Raw genomic sequence first — 19871 nt, forward strand, 5'->3', positions numbered from 1 at the left:
ACACTCCTCACCTGGTCATCCAGGTATATAAAGGGAGGTCCCATGCAGGGTCAGCACTTCTTGGTTCAGGTCACAGAGTGATCTTGTCTGCAGAATGTGCCTCATGTGAATTTATAGTAGTGTGTAAGGACATTACATTTGGCGACGAGAATGGCCGCCGGTAGCACAGAGGAATGGTATTGTGTTGGTGAGGACTGGGACGACTTGGTTGAGAGGCTCCAGCAGAGCTTTGTCATGAATGACTGGCTGGGAGATGCAGCGGCTGACAAGCGAAGGGCGCATCTACTGACCAGCTGTGGACCGAAGACGTACACGCTGATGAAAGACCTGCTCGCACCCGAGAAGCCGGCAGATAAAACCTTTGAAGAGCTCAGCAAACTAATCGGTGAACACCTCAAACCGGCGAGCAGAATACACATGGCCCGACACCAATTCTATACACACAGACGTCGGGAAGGACAGAGCATACAGGACTTCATTGCTGACCTTCGGCGCTTGGCCAGCCTCTGTAAGTTCACAGACGCCTGCAGGGGGGAGATGTTAAGGGATTTCTTTATTGAGGGCATTGGTCATGCCGGGATTTTCAGAAAGCTAATTGAGACCAAGGACTTGACCTTGGAAGAGGCGGCGTTGATGGCTCAGACCTTCATGGCGGGGGAGGAGGAAACCAAGAGAATATACGCGCACAACTCTGCTTCCAATGTGGCAATGGATCAGGGAGTTAACATTGTAAACGCGACTCAGAACCCCGCAGGCAGGCAAGGGCAATTCGACACCACCCAGGCAGCAGCAGACTCTAGAGTGGGTCCTCAACAGAGACAATGGTAGATTGAACGGACATTTACGCCATCACGGTGGACAATGCGTCCCGGGATGGGGCCATTGATACCCATTAACAGAGTGCTCAAGAGTAATCAAAGAGACAATCAGAGAGGAATGCCTGGTAACAGCCCTTTCATTCACAACGATCTAAGCTCATGCTGGATGTGCAGGGGCAGACATGCTGCAAAAACCTGTAGGTTTCAACAATTTATGTGATGCATCATTCTATGGGGTTGGGTGCGTGTTGCAGCAGAGTAATGATGAGGGCCAACTCCAACCTGTGGCTTATACCTCCAGGTCGCTCTCCCAAGCAGAACGGGGATATGGGATGGTTGAAAAGGAAGCACTCACATGTGTCTATGGGGTGAAAAAGATGCACCAGTACCTTTTTGGCAGAAGGTTCGAGTTAGAAATGGACCACAAGCCATTAACATCCCTGTTGTAACTTCAGTGGACATTTAGCCAGAATGTTCAGGAAGCCCACAGCGAGGCTAATTTCCAAGGCAGATGAACCAGAAGAAGGGTCTGCAAGGCAGGTTGATGCTTGGGACAAAGCAATGGACACTGAAGTTCAGCGGGTTCATGTGCCAAAAAACCACAGCTCATATACCAAAACGCCACCTATGATGATGAAAGTCCTATTTAACGGCATCCCGGTATGCATGGAGCTGGACACAGGGGCCAGCCAGTCACTTATGAATGTCTAACAATTCGAGAAACTATGGCCACTCAGAGCTAGCAGACCCAAACTAGAACGCATTGACACGCAATTACGGATGTACACCAAAGAGATCATCCCAGTGCTAGGCAGTGCAATGTTGGTGGTCACACATAATGGATCAGAAAACCGGCTGCCACTCTGGATTGTCCCGGGAAATGGTCCCGCGCTTTTGGGAAGGAGCTGGCTAGCCGAGATGAATTGGAAATGGGGGGATGTGCACGCCATTTCATCTGTGGAGCAAAGTTCATGCTCACAGGTCCTACAGAAATTTGAGTCACTATTTAAACCTGGTGTCAGGACTTTCAAAGGTACCAAAGTAGTGATAAGCATCATGCCGGACGCCAGACCAGTGCACCACAAAGCCAGAGCTGTGCCGTATGTGATGCGGGAGAAAAGTGAGAGTGAGTTGGACAGGTTGCGAAGAGAGGGCATAATTTCGGCCGTTGAATTCAGCGACTGGGCAAGCCCCATCGTCCGTGTCCTAAAAACGGATGGCTCGGTCAGGATCTGTGGAGACTACAAGGCCACTATCAACCGAGTATCACTACAAGACCAATACCCGCTTCCGAGAGCGGAGGATCTTTTTGCCACGCTGGCAGGCAGCAAGCTGTTCACCAAGTTGGATCTCACTTCAGCCTACATGATCCAGGAACTGGCCGAAGAATCCAAGCTACTGACCACCATCACCACGCACAAGGGGCTGTTTGCCTACAACAGGTGTCCGTTTGGCATTCGATCAGCGGCCGCTATCTTTCAAAGGAACATGGAAAGCCTGCTCAAATCCATCCCTGGAACAATCGTATTTCAGGACGACATCCTTATCACGGGTCGAGACACCGAGGAACACCTCCACAACCTGGAGGAGGTGCTACACCGACTGGACCGGGTAGGCCTGCGACTAAAGAAGTCCAGAGGTCGAGTTTTTGGGCAGGAGGGTTGCCGCAGACGGGATCCGGCCTACCGAATCCAAAACAGAGGCGATTCGTCGTGCGCCCAGGTCCGGCAACACGTCAGAGTTGCGTTCATTTCTGCGACTCTTGAACTATTTCGGGAACTTTCTGCCGAACTTAAGCACATTGTTGGAGCTGCTACACGTGCTCCTACGTCAGGGTGGCGATTGGTTTTGGGGGGACTGTCAGGAACGGACTTTCAATTGGGCGCGGAACCTGTTTTGTTCCAATAAGCTGTTGACTCTGTACAACCCCTGTAAGAAATTGGTTTTGACATGTGATGCATCATTCTATGGGGTTGGGTGCGTGTTGCAGCAGAGTAATGATGAGGGCCAACTCCAACCTGTGGCTTATGCCTCCAGGTCGCTCTCCCAAGCAGAACGGGGATATGGGATGGTTGAAAAGGAAGCACTCACATGTGTCTATGGGGTGAAAAAGATGCACCAGTACCTTTTTGGCAGAAGGTTCGAGTTAGAAACGGACCACAAGCCGTTAACATCCTTGTTGTCAGACAGCAAAGCTGTCAATGCCAATGCGTCAGCTCGCATACAGCGATGGGCTCTCACGCTCGCTGAGTGTGACTACACCATCCGGCACCGGCCCGGCACCGAAAACTGCGCTGACGCGCTCAGCAGGCTTCCACTGGTCATCACTGAGGGGTCAGCGGAGCAAAGCGCTGAGATGGTCATGGCCGTTGAAGCCTTTGACAGCACAGGCTCCCCCATCACAGCCCGCCAGATCAAAATCTGGACCAACAGAGATCCCCTCCTTTCCCTGATTAAGAAATGTGTCCTGACTGGGGATTGGTCGCCAGCACACGGAGCTGCCCCGAGGAGGTCAGACCGTTTCACAGACGGATGGATGAGCTCTCCATCCAAGCCGACTGCCTACTATGGCTGAAAGGAAGGGAAGCATTCATCAGGGAACTCCACAGCGAGCACCCAGGCATCGTGCTAATGAAGGCCATTGCCTGGTCACATGTATGGTGGCCGGGAATTGACTCAGACCTGGAACACTGTGTTCGCAGGTGCACAATGTGTGGCCAGCTGGGCAATGCCCCCAGGGAGGCCCCACTCAGCCCGTGGCCCTGGCCCACCAGGCCATGGTCACACATTCACGTAGACTATGCGGGCCAGTTCATGGGAAAAATGTTCCTCATTGTTGTTGATGCGTACTCGAAATGGATCGAGTGCATCATATTGAATTCGTGCACGACATCCATCACTGTGGAGAGTCTGCGTGCGGTCTTTGCGACACACGGCTTGGCGGACATCCTGGTTCGCGACAACGGCCCGTGTTTCACTAGCTATGAATTCCGGGAGTTCATGTCGGGTAATGGCATCAAACATGTCAGGACGGCACCGTTCAAGCCGGCTTCCAATGGCCAGGCGGAACGTGCGGTCCAAATCATAAAACAGGGCATGCTCCGGATTCAAGGACCCTCCCTTCAATGCCGCCTATCGCGCCTCCTGCTGGCCTATAGGTCCCGACCGCATTCGCTCATGGGAGTCCCGCCCGTGGAACTACTCATGAAACGTACACTTAAAACTCGGCTGTCCCTCATTCATCCTGTCCTGTCAGACATGTTGGGGCAAGCGCCAGTCCCAAAATGAGTGCCATGGCCGTAACTCAAAGGGGAATTGTATAGAAATCGATGACCCTGTATTTGTTCTTAATCATGCTTTGGGGCCCAAGTGGCTTGAGGGTACTGTAATTGGCAAAGAGGGGAATAGGGTCAGAGTGGTCAGACTCAACAATGGACAGATATGCCGCAAGCAAGTAAAAAAAAAGGTTCAGCATGTACACTGAGGAACCTGAGGAAGATCATGAGATGTTGCCCACACCACCGCCAGTGAACGAGCAACAAGAACATTCAGCAGCATGCACAGTCCCTGTGGCCAGCCCGGACAAGCCGGAATCACCACAGATGACAGAGACGCATGCCAAGACTCAACAACCAGAGCCCCAATTGCGGTGCTCCACGAGAGAGCGTCGACCGCCTGAAAGACTTAATCTTTGATCCCATAAGACATTGGGGGGGGAGGGAGGTAGTGTCATGTATGTAACCTTTATGTAACTGTAACCTTCATAATAACACTGCATACTCTATACACCTAAGAAATGTCCACCTTGACCACAGGGGTGAACTTGTGGGAGACACTCCTCACCGGGTCATCCAGGTATATAAAGGGAGGTCCCACGCCGGGTCATCACTTCTTGGTCCTGTGAATAAAGGTTCAGGTCACAGTGTGACCTTGTCTGCAGAATGTGCCTCGTGTGAATTTATAGTAGTGTGTAAGGACATTACAATAATAATTCAGGATAAAATTATTTGGCACTTGGAAAAATTTGGCTAATAAAATAAAGGCTTTTGTGAAAGTCAAATCATGTTTGACTAACTTGTTTCAGTTCTATGAAGTAATGGAGAAGATTGATGAGGGTAGTGCAGTTGATGTTGTGCAAGTGGACTTTCAAAAGGTATTTGATAAAGTACCAAATAATAAATGTTAGCAAAATTGAAGCTCATGGGATTAAAGGAGCAGTGGTTGCGTGGATACAAAATTAGCTAAAGGACAGAAAGCAGCGAGTCGTGATGAACGGTTGTTTTTCCAGATTGGAATGTGCAATGGTGTCCCATAAGAGTCTGTGTTGGGACCACTGCTCTTCTTGATATATATTAATGACCTGGACTTGGGTACATAGGTCATAATTTCAAAGTTTGCAAATGACTTGAAACTCGGAAATATAATAAACAGTGCGGAGATATCCAATAGGAAATTCAGAAGAAACTTTTTTACCCAAAGAGTGGTGAGAATGTGGAACTTGCTACCACAGGGAGTGGTTGAAGTGAATAGTATCGATGCATTTAAGGGAAGGCTAGACAAGCATATGAGGGAGAAGTGAATAGAAGGTTGTGCTGATAGATTTAGATGAGGAAAGACGGAAGGAGGCTCAAGTGGAGCACAAATGCTGGCATGGACTGGTTGGGCTGAATGGCCTGTTTCTGTGCCGTATATCCAGTGTAATCCTATGGTGAAATGAGCAGACACATGGCAGATTAAATTAACGTAGAGAAGTGTTAAGTCATTCATTTTGGTAGGAAGAATGAGGAGAGGCAATATAAACTAAATGGCACAATTTTTAAAGGGGGTGCAGGACCAGAGAGACCTGCATAGAAGCCTTTATAGGTGCTAGGACAAGTTGAGAAGGCTGTTAAAAAGGCAAACAGGGTCCTTGGCTTTATAAATAGAGGCATAGAGTACAAAAGCGAGAACTGGTTGAGCCACAGCTGGAGTATTGTGGCCAATTCTGAACACCACACTTTAGGAAAGATGTTAAGGCCTCAGAAAGGGTGGAGAGGAGATTTCCCAGAATGGTACCAGGCATGAAAGACTTCTGTTCTGTGGAGAGATAGAAAAACTAGAGTTGATCTCCTCAGAGCAGCGAAGGTTGAGGGGAGAATTGATTGAGGTGTTCAAAATCATTATTGGTTTTTATAGAGCAAATAAGGAGAAAATGTTTCCAGTGGCAGAAGGGTCAGTAACCAGAGGACACAGATTTAAGGTAATTGGTAAAAAAACAAAAGGCAACAGGAGGGGAAAAAAATTACGCAGCGAGTTATGATGATTTGGAATGCATTGCCTGAATGGCGGGGGGTGGGTGAAAGTAGATTCAATAGTAACTTTCACAAAAGGGAATTGGATAAATACTTCGGGGGGAAATTTGCAGGGCTATGGGGAAAGAGCTGGGAAGTGGGATTAATTGGATAGCTCTTTCAAAGAATCAGCACAGGTATGATGGGCTGATGTGGCAGATGATTCTATTTCATGATAATAAAGGAAGAAAGGAGCTTTGAGGCTATAGGAGGCATTATAGCAATATATTACCACAATGCAGGTCCAGGAAAGGATAGATCAGAATATTTTTAATATGGTGAAAATCTAGAACAGTGGCGGTCCAAAGAGGTTGAGGGGTCCATGTACACAGATCACTAAAATATAGTGGTCAAGTAAAAATTAATCAAAAAAGCTAATGGAATGTTAGCCTTTATATATAGAGGGCTAGAATATTCCTGGAAGGGAATTTTACAACCTCAACCTCCAGCCCCAAATTCCAGCCCCAACTCCAACTTCTAACCCCAACCCCCAACCCAACCCCAACTTCCAACTCCAGCTTTGAACCCAAACCCCAACTTCCAACACCAACCGCAACACCAGCCCACCCCAACACCCAACTTCCAGGCACAACTTCCAACCTCAACTTCCAAACCCAACCCCAACTCCAAACGTCCAACCCCCAACTTCCATCCCCAACTTCCCAACCCCAACTTCCCAACCCTAACCACATATCCCAACTTCCAATCTCAACTTCAAACCCTAACCACATTCCTTTACTTCGAACCCCAGCTTCCAACCCCTACCCCAAGCCCCAGCCCACACCAACTTTGAATCTCAACACCAAATCCAAATGCACAACCCCAACTTCCAACCCCAACTTCCAACATCCAACCTAAACTTCCAACCCAAAACCCCCACCCCAATTCCAGCTTCGAACCCAAACCCCAACTTCCAAACCCGACTTGCAAACCCAACACCAACACCATTAGGCGTTGGGGTTTGTGGTTGTGATTGAAGGTTGGAAAGTTGGGGTCGGGGTTCGAAATTGGGGTTGAAGCTGCGATCGGGGTTGGAAGTTGGAAGTAGGTGTTGGGGTTGGAAGTTGGGGAAGGAAGCTGGGGTTGGGTTGTGGATGCAAGTTGGGGATGGAAACATAGAAAATGGGAGCTTATAGTAGGCCATTTGGCCCTTCGCGCCTGCACCGCTATTCAATATCATGGCTGATCCTCTATCTCAACACCATAGTCCCGCTTTTTCCTCATACCCCTTGATGACTTCTGTGTCTAGAAAGCTATCTATCGCCTTCTTAAATATATTCAGTGACTTAGCCTCCATGGTCTTCTATGGCAGAGAATTCCACACCCTCTGAATGAAACAATGTCTCCTCATCTCAGTCCTAAATTTCCTATGCCATATCCTGATACTGTGACCCCTTGTTCTAGACATTCCAGCCAGGAGAAACATCCTCCTCACATCCAGTCTGTCCAACCCTGTCAGAATGTTATATGTTTCAATGAGAAGTTGAGGGTTGAACGCTGAGGTTCTTTCTGGAAGTTGGGGATGGGATTGGAAGTTGGGGTTGGAATCTGGGGCTGGGGCTGGAATCTGGGGCTGAGGGCTGGGGCAGGGGCTGAAATCTGGGGTTGGGGTTAGCATCGGGGGTTGGGGTTAGGGTTTGGATGTCGAGTTTGGGTTTGGGTTCAAAGTTGGGGTTTGGGTTTGGAGGTTGGAGGTTGGAAGTTGTCGTTGGGTTTAGAAGTTGAGGTTGGGGTTGGGAGTCTGCATTAGAATTTGGTATTGGTGTTGGAAGTTGGGTTTGGGGTTGGAATTTGCGGTTTCGGTTGGAAGTTGGAGTTTGGCGTTTTGGTTTGGAAGCTGGGATTGGGGTTGCTGTGCGAAGTTGGTTTGTGATTGGAAGTTGGGGGCTGGCACTTGGGAGGTGGGGGGGGCTGGCACTTGGGAGGCGGGGGGGCTGGCACTTGGGAGGCGGCGGGGGCTGGCACTTGGGAGGCGGCGGGGGCTGGCACTTGGGAGGCGGCGGGGGCTGGGTTCCAGAGCCGGGGTTGGGTTCCGGAGCCGGGGTTGGGTTCCGGAGCCGGGGTTGGGTTCCGCAGCCGGGGTTGGGTTCCGCAGCCGGGGTTGGGTTCCGCAGCCGGGGTTGGGTTCGGAAGCTGGGGTCGGGGTTTTAATTTGGAGGTTGGGGATGTTGGCGTTGGACGTCGGGGTCGGACGTTGGTTTTCCGTTTGGAAATTGGGAGTTGGAAGATGTGGTTGGAGGTTGGGGTTGAAAGTCTGGGATGCGGATGCAAGTTGGGGTTGCATTTAGAAGTTGGAGCTTTATATTTGAGTTTGGAAGCTGGGGTTGGGTTTGCTGTGGTAAGTTGGGTTTGAAGTTGGAAGTTGGAGTTCTGGAGGGTGGGTTTCGGGGAGCTGGGGCTTCGGGAAGTTGGGATCAGAAGTTGGGATTGGAAGTTGGGATCGGATGTTGGGAGTTAGAAGATTGGATGGGTTTGTAAGTTGTGGTTGCGATTGGAAGTTGGAGTTGTGTGTTGAAAGTTGGGGTTGGAGGGTGGGGTTCGGGTTGGAACTTTGGGCTGGAAATTGGAGGTTTTAAGTTGGAGGTTAGGTGTTGTGGTTGACCTTGGTAGTTAGGGGTTTGCACTGAATGTTGGAGGTTGGCGTTGGGCATTGGGGGTTGTGTTTGGGGTTGGAAGTTGGGGTTGGAGGTTTGTATTTGAGTTTGGAAGCTGGGGTTCGGGTTGCTGTGGGAAGTTGGGTTGTCGTTGGAAGTTGGGGCTTCGGGAAGTTGGGGGCTGGAAGTCGGGGTTTGGAAGTCGGGGTTGGGTTTGGAAGTTGGGGTGATATTTGGTATAGGTAAGTTGGGGTGGTATTTGGTGTGGGTAAGTTGGTGTTGGAACGTAGGGTTGGTATATGAGTTTGGGGTAGGGAGGTTAGGGTTGAGGTTGGAAGCTCCATTTGGAAGGTGGGGTTGGAAGCAGGGTTTGAGGTTGGGGAGGTGGGTGGGTGAGGTGGGAAGTTGGAGTTCAGTTTGGGCTTGGAATTTGGAAGTTGGGTTTGGCGTTGGGGTTGGGGTTGGATGTTGGAGTAGGGGTTGAAGTTGGAGGTTGTGGTTGGGATTGGTAGAGTTTGGGGGTTTGGGTTGGGGTTGGCCATTGGAGGTTGGGTTTCGAGGTTGGGGTTGGGTTTGACGGTGGTGTTGCAAATTGGGGTTATAGTTGAGATTGGGTTTTTTGGCTGGGGCTGGGTGTGGACGTCAGGGCTGGGTGTGGACGTCGGGGGTTTGGGTTTGCAAGGCGGAGGTTTGGGTTTGCAAAGTGGGATTGGTGTTGATGTGAAAAGTTGGTTTGTGATTGTAAATTGGAGTTGGAAGTTGGGGCTTTAGGTGGAAGTTGGGGTTGGAAGTTCGAAGGTTGGTTGGAAGTTGGAGTTTGGGGATGGCGTTGGAAGTTATGGTTGGGTGTGGACTTTGTGTTGGAAACCGAGATTGGGGTTGGGATGTTGAGATTGGGAAGTTGGTGGTGAGGTTGAGGTTGGAAGTTATGGTTGGAATGTTGGCGTTGGGTTTGGAAGTTGGGAAGTTTGGTGGTGGGATTGGGTTGGAAAGCTGGGGTTGGGTTGGGAATGCTGGGGTTGGGTTGGGAATGCTGGGGTTGGGTTGGGAATGCTGGGGTCGGGTTCGGAATATTGCGGTTGGGTTCGGAATGCTGCGGTTGGGGTTTTAATTTGGAGGATGGGGATGTTGGCGTTCGACGTCGGGATCGGATGTCGGGTTTACGTTTGGAGTTGGGAGGTGTGGTTGGAAGTTGGGTTTGGAAGTCTGGGATGGGGATGGAAGTTGGGGTTGCGTTTAGAAGTTGGAGGTTTGTATTTGAGTTTGGAAGCTGGGGTGGCGGTTTCTGTGGGAAGTAGGGTATGTGGTTGGACGTTGGGGTTCTGGAGGTTGGGCCTCAGGGAGTTGGGATTGCAGGTGGAGGGTGGGATTGCGGGTGGAGGTTGGAGTTTGGGGTTTCGGTTTAAAAGCTGGGACTGGGGTTGCTGTGCGAAGTTGGTTTGTGATTGGAAGTTGGGTTTGGGTTTGGAAGTTGGGGATGGAAGTTCAAGTTGGAAGTTGTGGTTGGGATTCGACTTTATGTTGGAAACCGGGGTTGGACTTGGGAAGTTGGGCATGCACTTGGGAAAGTGAGGTTGGATTGGTCTTTGTGATTGGTGTTGGAAGCTGGTGCTGGAAGCTGGTGTTGAAAGCTGGTGTTGGAAGCTGGTGTTGAAAGCTGGTGTTGAAAGCTGGTGTTGAAAGCTGGTGTTGGAGTTGGGGGTTAATAGTTTGGGTGGGTTTGGAAGTTGTGGTTGGGATTGGAATTTGGGATTGTGTGTTGAAAGTTGGGGTTGGCCATTGTAGGTTGGGGTTGAGATTGGAATTTGGGGTTGTGTGTTGGAAGTTGCGCGCTTGGGGTTGGAAGTGGCGCGCTTGGGGTTGGAAGTGGCGCGCTTGGGGTTGGAAGTGGCGCGCTTGGGGTTGGAAGTGGCGCGCTTGGGGTTGGAAGTGGCGCGCTTGGGGTTGGAAGTGGCGCGCTTGGGGTTGGAAGTGGCGCGCTTGGGGTTGGAAGTGGCGCGCTTGGGGTTGGAAGTGGCGCGCCTGGGGTTGGAAGTGGCGCGCTTGGGGTTGGAAGTGGCGCGCTTGGGGTTGGAAGTGGCGCGCTTGGGGTTGGAAGTGGCGCGCTTGGGGTTGGAAGTGGCGCGCTTGGGGTTGGAAGTGGCGCGCTTGGGGTTGGAGCTGGCGCGCTTGGGGTTGGAGCTGACGCGCTTGGGGTTGGAACTGGCGCGCTTGGGGTTGGAACTGGCGAGCTTGGGGTTGGAACTGGCGCGCTTCGGGTTGGAACTGGCGAGCTTGGGGTTGGAACTGGCGCGCTTGGGGTTGGAACTGGCGCGCTTGGGGTTGGAACTGGCGCGCTTGGGGTTGGAACTGGCGCGCTTGGGGTTGGAACTGGCGCGCTTGGGGTTGGAACTGGCGCGCTTGGGGTTGGAACTGGCGCGCTTGGGGTTGGAACTGACGCGCTTCGGGTTGGAACTGGCGCGCTTGGGGTTGGAAGTTGCGTTTGCGGTTGGAAGTTGCGTTTGCGGTTGCAAGTTGCGTTTGCGGTTGCAAGTTGCGTTTGCGGTTGCAAGTTGGTGTGGTATTTGGTGTAGGTAAGTTGGTGTTGGAGCTTAGGATTGGTATTTGAGTTTAGGGTTGTGGTTGAAACTTGGGGTTGGGTCGCATGCTCCACTAGGAAGCTGGGATTGGAAGCAGGGTTTGGGTTTGGGGAGTTGAGGTGAGAAGTTGAGGTAGGAGGCTGAGGCAGGAGGCTGAGGCAGGACGATGGATTTGGAGTTGGAGTTGGGACTGGGCTTGGAATTTGGATGTTGGGTTTGGACGTTGGAGTAGGGGTTGGGGGTTTGCAGTTGGCTATTAGGGTTTGAGTTCGGGTTGAGGTTCAAGTTGGAAGTTGTGGTTGGGTTTGGTAGGATTTGGGTTTTGGAGGTTGGGATTGGGTTTGAGGGTGGGGTTGCAAATTGTGGTTATAGTTGAGATTGGGTTTTTTGGCTGGGGTTGGGTTTTGAGGGTTGGGTTTGGGGATGTTTTTGGAAGGTGCAGTTAGGTTTGGAAGTTGGGGTCGGGTGTGGAATTTGGGGTCGGGTTTGGAAGCTGGGTCGGGATTGGAAGCTGGGGTCGGGATTGGAAGCTGGGGTCGGGATTGGAAGCTGGGGTCGGGATTGGAAGCTGGGGTCGGGATTGGAAGCTGGGGTCGGGGTTTTGATTTGGAGGTTGGGGATGTTGGCGTTGGATGTCGGGATCTGACGTTGGTGTTGGAGTTGGGAGTTAAAAGTTTGGATGGGTTTGGAAGTTGTGGTTGCGACTGGAATTTGGGGTTCGGGCTGGAAGTTGGAAGTTAGGTGTTGTGCGCTTGGGGTTGGAAGTTGTGCGCTTGGGGGCAGGAAGTTATGCGCTTGGGGGCAGGAAGTCGAGCTTGGGGGTTGGAAGTTGGGGAGGTATTTGGTGTAGGTAAGTTGGTGTTGGAGCGTAGGATTAGTATTTGAGTTTAGGGTAGGGACGTTAGGGATGTGGTTGAAACTTGGGGTTGGGTTGCATGCTCCGCTTGGAAGCTGGGGTTGGAAGCAGGGTTTGGGTTTGGGGAGTTGAGGTGGGAAGTTGAGGTAGGAGGCTGAGGCAGGAAGTTGAGGCAGGAGGTTGAGGTAGGAGGCTGAGGTAGGAGGTTGAGGCAGGAGGTTGAGGCAGGAGGATGGATTTGGAGTTGGAGTTAGGAATGGCTTGGAATTTGGAAGTTGGGTTTGGACGTTGGAGTAGGGGTTTGGGGTTAGCGGGGGCAAGGGGGGTCCGTCTGGGAGCGGGGGGGTCCGTCCGGAGGCAGGGGAGGGTCTGTCCGTGAGCAGGGGGCGGTCCGTCCGGGGGCATGGGTGGGGGTCCGTCTGGGAGCTGGGGGGAGGTCTGTCCGGGGGCTGGGGAGTGGGGTTGGAGAGTGGGGTTGGAAGCTGTGGTTGGGTTTGGACGTTGTGTTAGAAACTGGGGTTGAGGTTGGACATTGAGATTGGGAAGATGGTGGTGAGGTTGAGGTTGGAAATTGCGGTTGGAAAGTTGGTGTTGGGTTTGAAAGTAGGGAAGTTTGGTGGTGGGGTTGAGCTGGGAAGTTGGGGTTGGCTTTGGAAGTTGCGGTTGGATTTGGAAAGTGGAAGTTTGGTCGGAAATTGGGGTTGGGCTGGTCTTTGTGGTTGGGGTTGGAAGCTGCGGTTGGAAGTTGTAAGTTGGGGGTTGGGATTGGAATTTGGGGATGGATTTAAATTTGGGGTTAGACTGGGGGTTGGGGTTGGGGTCAGAGTGGGGGTCGGGACGGGGGGCTGGGGGTCCGTCCGGGGGCTGGGGCGTGGGTTCCGTCCGGGGGCGATGTGGGGTCCGTCTGGGAGCTGGGGTTGGTGGGTTTGGAAGCCGGGGGGTTGGGTTTGGAAGCCGGGGTTGGGTTTGGAAGCAGGGACTGGGTTTGGAAGCAGGGACTGGGTTTGGAAGCCGGGGCTGGCTTTGGAAGCAGGGGCTGGCTTTGGAAGCAGGGGCTGGCTTTGGAAGCAGGGGCTGGCTTTGGAACTTAAGGTTGGTATTTGGGTTTGGAACTTAGGGTTGGTATTTGGGTTTGGAACTTAGGGTTGGTATTTGGGTTTGGAACTTAGGGTTGGTATTTGGGTTTGGAGTTGGGGAGTTGAGGTGGAAAGTTGAGGTAGGAGGTTGAGATAGGAGGTCAGAAATTGGGCTTGGAATTTGGAGGATGGGGTGGGCTTGGTTTTGGAGTTGGGACCGTGCTTGGAATTTGGTGCTGTAGTTGGGTTTGGAAGTTGGGGTTGGCGTTGGGTTTGGGGTTGGATGTTGGAGTAAGGTTGGGGTTAGAGGTTGTCTATAGGGTTTGAGTTCGGGTTGAGGTTGAAGTTGGAGGTTGTGGTTGGGCTTGGTAGAATTTGTGGGTTGGGGGTTGGGATTGGATGTTGGATGTTCGAGGTTGGTGTTAGGTTTGAGGGTGGGGTTGCAAATTGGGGTTATAGTTGAAATTGTTTTTTTGGCGTGGTTTGGGTTCTGGAAGTTGGTGGGTGGGCTCCGACGTTGGGGAGCGGGCTCGGAAGATGGGGTTGTAAATTGGATGTTGGGGTTGAAAGTTGCTGGTTGGGATTGGCGGTTGGACTTGGTAGTTGAGTTTTGGAGTAGCGGTTGAAAGTTGGGGTTGGGTTTGGAAATTGGAGGTTGTGGATGTTGATGTTGGACATCGGGGTCGGAGTTCGGAGGTGTGGTTGGAAGTTGGGGTCGGGGATGGAAGTTGGGGCTTTGGGAAGTTGGGCCTTCAGGAAGCTGGAGCTTGGGAAATCTGAGCCTGGGGAAGCTGGGATGGGGCTCGGAAGTTGCGGTTGGGTTTGGAAGTTGAGGTGGGATTTGAAAGTTGGTGTTGGGTTTGGAAGTAGGGAAGTTTGGTGGTGGGGTTGAGTTGGGAAGTTGGGTTTGGAAGTTAGGGTTGGATTTGGAAGGTGGAAGGTTGGTTGGACGTTGGGGTTGGGTTGGTTTTTGTGGTTGGGGTTGGAAGCTACAGTTGGAAGTTGGAAGTTGGGGATTGGTGTTGGAGTTGGGTTGTGCTTGGAATTTGGAGGATTGGTTTGGGGCTGGGATTGGAATTTGGGGTTAGATCTGGGATTGGGGTCGGGGCTAGGGGTCGGGGGAAGGGCTGGGGGTCAGGGGAAGGGCTGGGGGTCGCGGGAAGGGGGTCGGGCTCGGGGGTTGGGTTCGGAAGCTGGGCCTGGGTTCCGAAGCTGGGCCTGGGTTCCGAAGCTGGGCCTGGGTTCCGAAGCTGGGGTTGTGTCCGGAAGCTGGGGTTGGGTTTGGTAGCTGGGGTTGGGTTTGGAAGCTGGGGTTGGGTTTTTAATTTGGTTGGGGATGTTGGCCGTCAGGGTCGGGCATCAGGTTTACGTTTGGAAGTTGGAGTTGCGAGGTGTGGTTGGAAGTTCAGTTTGGAAGTCTAGGATGGGGATGGAAGTTGGGGTTGCATTTAGAAGTTGGAGGTCTGTATTTGAGTTTGGAAGTTGGGTTGGGATTTCTGTGGGAAGTAGGGTTCATGGTTGGAAGTTAGGGTTCTGGAGGTTGGGCTTCAGGGAGCTGGGCCTCCGGGGAGCTGGGATCGGAAGATGGCATTGCGGGTGGAAGTTGGGATTGCGGGTGGAAGTTGGAGTTTGGGGGTTTCGGTTTAAAAGCTGGGACTGGGGTTGCTGTGCGAAGTTGGCTTGTGATTGGAAGTTGGAGTTGTAAGTTGGGGTTGGGGTTGGAAGTTGCGGTTGGAAGCTTGGGTTCAGGATGTTGGGTTTGGGTTTGGAAGTTAGGGGTGGAAGTTCAGTTTGGAAGTTGGAAGGTTGGTTCGAAGTTGGAGTTTGGGGATGGCATTGGAAGTTGTGGTTGGGTTTCGACTTTGTGTTGGAAACTGGGGTTGGACTTGGGAAGTTGGGCGTGCACTTGGGAAGGTGGAAGTCAGGGCTGGCATTGGACGTCGGGGCTGGTGCTGGACGTCGGGGTTGGCGTTGGATGTCGGGGCTGGCGTTGGAGGTTTTGGTTGGAATTTGGTGGTTGGGGTTTGAAGTTCGGATTGGCGGTTGTGGTTGGTAGTTGGGTTTGGGAGTCGTGATTGGGAGTTGGGGATGGGTTTGGAAATTGGAGGTTGGGGTTTTAATTTGGAGGTTGGGGATATTGGTGTTGGACATCGGGGTCGGACGTCGGGTTTACATTTGGAAGTTGGAGTTGGGAGGTGGGGTTGGAGTTGGGGATGGAAGTTGGGGCTTCGGGAAGTTGGGCCTTGGGGAAGCAGGGATTGGAAGGTGGGGTGGGGTTTGGAAGGTGGAAGTAGGGGTTTTGGAAGCTGGTATTGGGGCTGTTGTGCGATGTTGGTTTGTGATTGGAAGTTGGAGTTGGAAGTTGGGGTTGGGGTTTGGAAGTTGTGGTTGGGTTTGGACGTTGTGTTAGAAAGCGGGGTTGGGGTTGGATGTTGAGATTGGGAAGATGGTGCTGAGATTGAGGTTGGAAGTTGCGGTTGGAAAGTTGATGTTGGGTTTGGAAGTAAGGAAGTTTGGTGGTGGGGTTGATTTGGGAAGTTGGGGTTAGGATTGGATTTGGATAGTGTGGAAGGTTGGTCGGAAGTTGGGGTTGGGTTGGTCTTTGTGGTTGGAGTTGGAAGCTGCGGTTGGAAGTTGGGGGTTGGAGTTGGCGTTGGATTGGAATTTGGGGTTGGACTGGGGGCCGGGGGGGTGGACTGGGGGCCATGGGGGGGTCGGACTGGGGGCCGTGGGGGGGTCGGACTGGGGTCGGGGGGGGGTCGGACTGGGGGCCGGGGTGGGGGAGGTCGGACTGGGGGCGAGGGGGGTCGGACTGAGGGCCGGGGGGTTCGGACTGGGGGCAGGGGGAGGGGGGTCGGACTGGGGGCCAGGGGAGGGGGGGGTCGGACTGGAGGCCGGGGGCGAATTGGATTGGGGGCCGGGGGGGGGGTTCAGACTGGGGGCTGGGGGTGGTCGGACTGGGAGCCGCAGGGGGGGTCGGACTGGGGCAGGAGTGCCGGACTGGGGGCCGGGGGGGGGTGGGACTGGGGGCCGGGGGGGGTCGGACTGGGGGCCGGGGGGGCGTGTCGGACTGGGGGCCGGGTCGGACTGGGGGCCGGAGGTGGGGGGGGGGTCGGACTGGGGTCCGGAAGGGGGAGTTGTACTGGGGGCCGGGAGGGGGGGGCGGTCAGACTGGGGGCCGGGGGGGGAGTCGGACTGGGGGCCGTGGGGGGGGGTCGGACTGGGGGCCGTGGGGGGAGGGTGGACTGGGGGCCGGGAGTGGGGGGGGGGTCGGACTGGGGGCCGGAGGGGGAGTTGGACTGGGGTCCGGGGGGAGTTGGACTAGGAGCCGGGGGGGGGTCGGACTGGGGGACGGAGGCCGGCCTGGTGGTCGGACTGGGGGTCGGGGGGGGTTCGGACTGGGGGCCGGAGTCGGACTCGGGGCCGGGAGGGGGAGGTTGGACTGAGGGCCGCGAAGGGGGGGGGTCGGACTGGGGGCCGGTGGGGGGGGGGGTTGGACTGGGGGCCAGGAGAGCCGGACTGGGGGCCGGGGGTCGGCCTGGGGACCGGGGATCGACAGTGGGGATGGGGGTGGGAAGTGGGGATTGGGAAGTTGGGTTTGGGTTTGGAAGCTGGGACTGGAGTTGCTGTGCAAAGTTGGTTTGTGATTGAAAGTTGGAGTTGAAAGTTGGGGTTGGGGGTTGGAAGTTGTGATTGGAAGCTGGGGTTCAGGAAGTTGGATTTGGGTTTGGAGGAGGTGGATGTTAGAAGTTGGAAGGTTGGGGATGGCGTTGGAATTTGTGGTTGGGTTTGGACTTTGAGTTGGAAACCGGGGTTGGGGTTGGATGTTGAGATTGGGAAGTTGGTGTTGGGTTTGCAAGTTGCAAAGTTTCGTGGTGGGGTAGGGTTCGGAAGCTGGGGTCGGGTTTGGGAGCTGGGGTTGGGGTTTTAATTTGGAAGTTGGGGGTGCTGGAGTTGGACGTCGTGGTCAGAGAGTAGGCTTACATTTGGAAGTTGGAATTGGGAAGTGTGGTTGGAAGTTGGGGTTGGAAGTCTGGGATGTGGTTAGAAATTGGGATGTGGATGGAAGTTGGGCCTTTGAGGAGCTGGGAATGCGGGTGGAAGTTGGGATTGCGGGTGGAAGTTGGAGTTTGGGGTTTCGGTTTGGAAGCTGGGATTGGTGTTGCTGTGCGAAGTTGGTTTGTGATTGGAAGTTGGAGTTGGAAGTTGGGGGTGGAAGTTGGAAGGTTGGTTGGAAGTTGGAGTTTAGGGATGATGTTGCAAGTTAGACTTGGGAAGTTGGTCGTGCACTTGGGAAGTTGGAGTTGGGTTTGAACATTGGGCTTGGTGTTGTAAGTTGGGGTTGGGTAGTCGGGGGGGGCTGGGTAGTCGGTGGGGGGGCTAGGTAGTTGGTGTGGGGGGGGGCTGGGTAGTTGGTGGGGTGGGGCTGGGTAGTCGGTGGGGGGGGGGTGCTGGGTAGTCGGTGGGGGGTGGGCTGGGTAGTCGGTGGGGGGGGGCTGGGTAGTCGGTGGAGGTAGGACGTTGGAGGTAGGACGTTGGAGTAGGGTTGGGTTTGGAATTTGGAGGATGGGGTTGGGATTAGGGTTTGGAGTTGGGGCTGTGCTTGGAATTTGGTTCTGCAGTTGGTTTTGGAAGTTGGGGTTGGTGTTGGTTTGGGGGTGGCGTTGGAGTAGGGGTTGGGGGTTAGAGGTTGGCTATTAGGGTTTTAGTTCGGGTTGAGGTGAAGTTGGAGGTTGGGGTTGGACGTTTAAGGTTGGGGTTGCAAATTGGGGTTATAGTTGAGATTGGTTTTATTTTGGCTGAGGTTGGAAGGTGGAAGGTTGGTTGGGGGTTGGAGGGCGTCGGGGTTGGATGACGATGTTGGTTTGTGGATGGAAGTTGGGAAGTTGGGAAGTTGGGGCTGGGAAATGGGGTTTGGGTTTAGAAGTTCAGGTTGGAAGTTGTCATTGGAAGGTGGAAGGTTGGTTGGGAGTTGGATTTGGGTTGGTCTTTGGGGTTCGGGTGGGAAGCTGGGCTTGAGTTTGACGTTGGACGTTGGAGTTGGGTTTGGAAGTTGGGGTTGGACGTTTAAGTTGGACATTGGGGTTGAAAGTTGGGATTGCAGTTAGGGTTAGGTTTTGTGGTTATGAAAGGGTTTTGGGGTTTGGTTTGGGGGTTAGGGTTGAGGTTGAGTTTGGAAGTTGTGGTTGGGGTTGGGGATTGTGTTTGAAAGTTGAGGGTGTGGATGGGATGGAAGTTGGCATTGGGGTTGGAACTTCGGATGATATTTGGTGTCGGTAAGTTGGTGTTGGAACTTAGGGTTGGTATTTGGGTTTGGGGGAGGGAAGTTAGGGTTGCAGTTGAAACTTGGGATTCGCGGGGTTGGGGTTCCATGGGTGTTGGGGTTCCGGGGGGGTTGGTGTAAGGGAGTTGGGGTAAGGGAGTTGAGTTTGGAGTTGGAGTTAGGGTTGGGCTTGGAATTTGGATGACTGGGTTGGGTTTGGGTTTGGGTTTGGATTTGGAGTTGGGGCTGTGCTTGGAATTTGGTGTTGCAGTTGTGTTTGGAAGTTAGGTTTGGGGTAGGCATTGGTTTGGGGTTGGACATTGGAGTAGGGGTTGGGGGTTCGAGGTTGGAATTGGGTTTGAGGGTGGGGTTTCAAATTGAAGTTATAGTTGAGATTGGATTTTTTGGTTGGGATTGGGTTTTTGGGGTTGGGGTTTCAGTTGTGGATGGGGGTAGAAGTTGGGGTTGAATTTGGGGGTAGAAGTTGGGGTTGGAAGTTGGCATTGGAAGGTGGAAACATAGAAACATAGAAAATAGGTGCAGGAGTAGGCCATTCGGCCCTTCGAGCCTGCATCACCATTCAATATGATCATGGATGATCATGCAACTTCAGTACCCCATTCCTGCTTTCTCTCCATACCCCTTGATCCCTTTAGTCGTAAGGGCCACATCTAACTCCCTTTTGAATATATCTAACGAACTGGCCTCAACAACTTTCTGTGGAAGAGAATTCCACAGGTTCACAATTCTCTGAGTGAAGAAGTTTCTTCTCATCTCGGTCCTAAATGGCTTACCCCTTATCCTTCGACTGTGACCCCTGGTTCTGGACTTCTCCAACATTGGGAACATTTTTCCTGCATCGAACCTGTCCTACCCGTCAGAATGTTATATATGCTTCCATGAGATCCCCTCTCATTCTTCTAAATTCCACTGAATATAAGCCTAGTCGATCCAGTCTTTTTTCCTATGTTTGTCCTGCCATCCCGGGAATCAGTCTGGTGAACCTTCGCTGCACTCCTTCAATAGCAAGAATGTCCTTCCTCAGATTAGACGACCAAAACTGTACATAATATTCCAGGTGTGGCCTCACCAAGGCCCTGTACAACTGCAGTAAGACCTCCCTGCTCCTATACGCAAATCTTCTCGCTAAGAAGGCCAACATACCATTTGCCTTCTTTACCACCCGTTGTACCTGCATACCAACTTTCAATGACTGATGTACCATGACACCCAGGTCTCGTTGCACCTCCCTTTTCCTAATCTGTCACCATTCAGGTAATATTCTGCCTTCCTGGTTTTGCCACCAAAGTGAATAACCTCACATTTATCTACATTAGACTGCATCTGCCATGCAT

The 19871-nt window shown here is 52.9% G+C and overlaps 1 protein-coding gene across 1 annotated transcript in view; it reads right to left on the bottom strand.

Moving 5' to 3' along the window:
• LOC139229981 (glutamate receptor ionotropic, NMDA 2B-like) overlaps positions 1 to 19871 on the bottom strand; it is a 1420117-nt gene that overhangs the window by 1015877 nt on the left and 384369 nt on the right. The gene's annotated exons all lie outside the window — the stretch shown is intronic.

Source organism: Pristiophorus japonicus, chromosome 19, assembly GCF_044704955.1.
Source record: "Pristiophorus japonicus isolate sPriJap1 chromosome 19, sPriJap1.hap1, whole genome shotgun sequence".
Taxonomy (NCBI): domain Eukaryota; kingdom Metazoa; phylum Chordata; class Chondrichthyes; family Pristiophoridae; genus Pristiophorus; species Pristiophorus japonicus.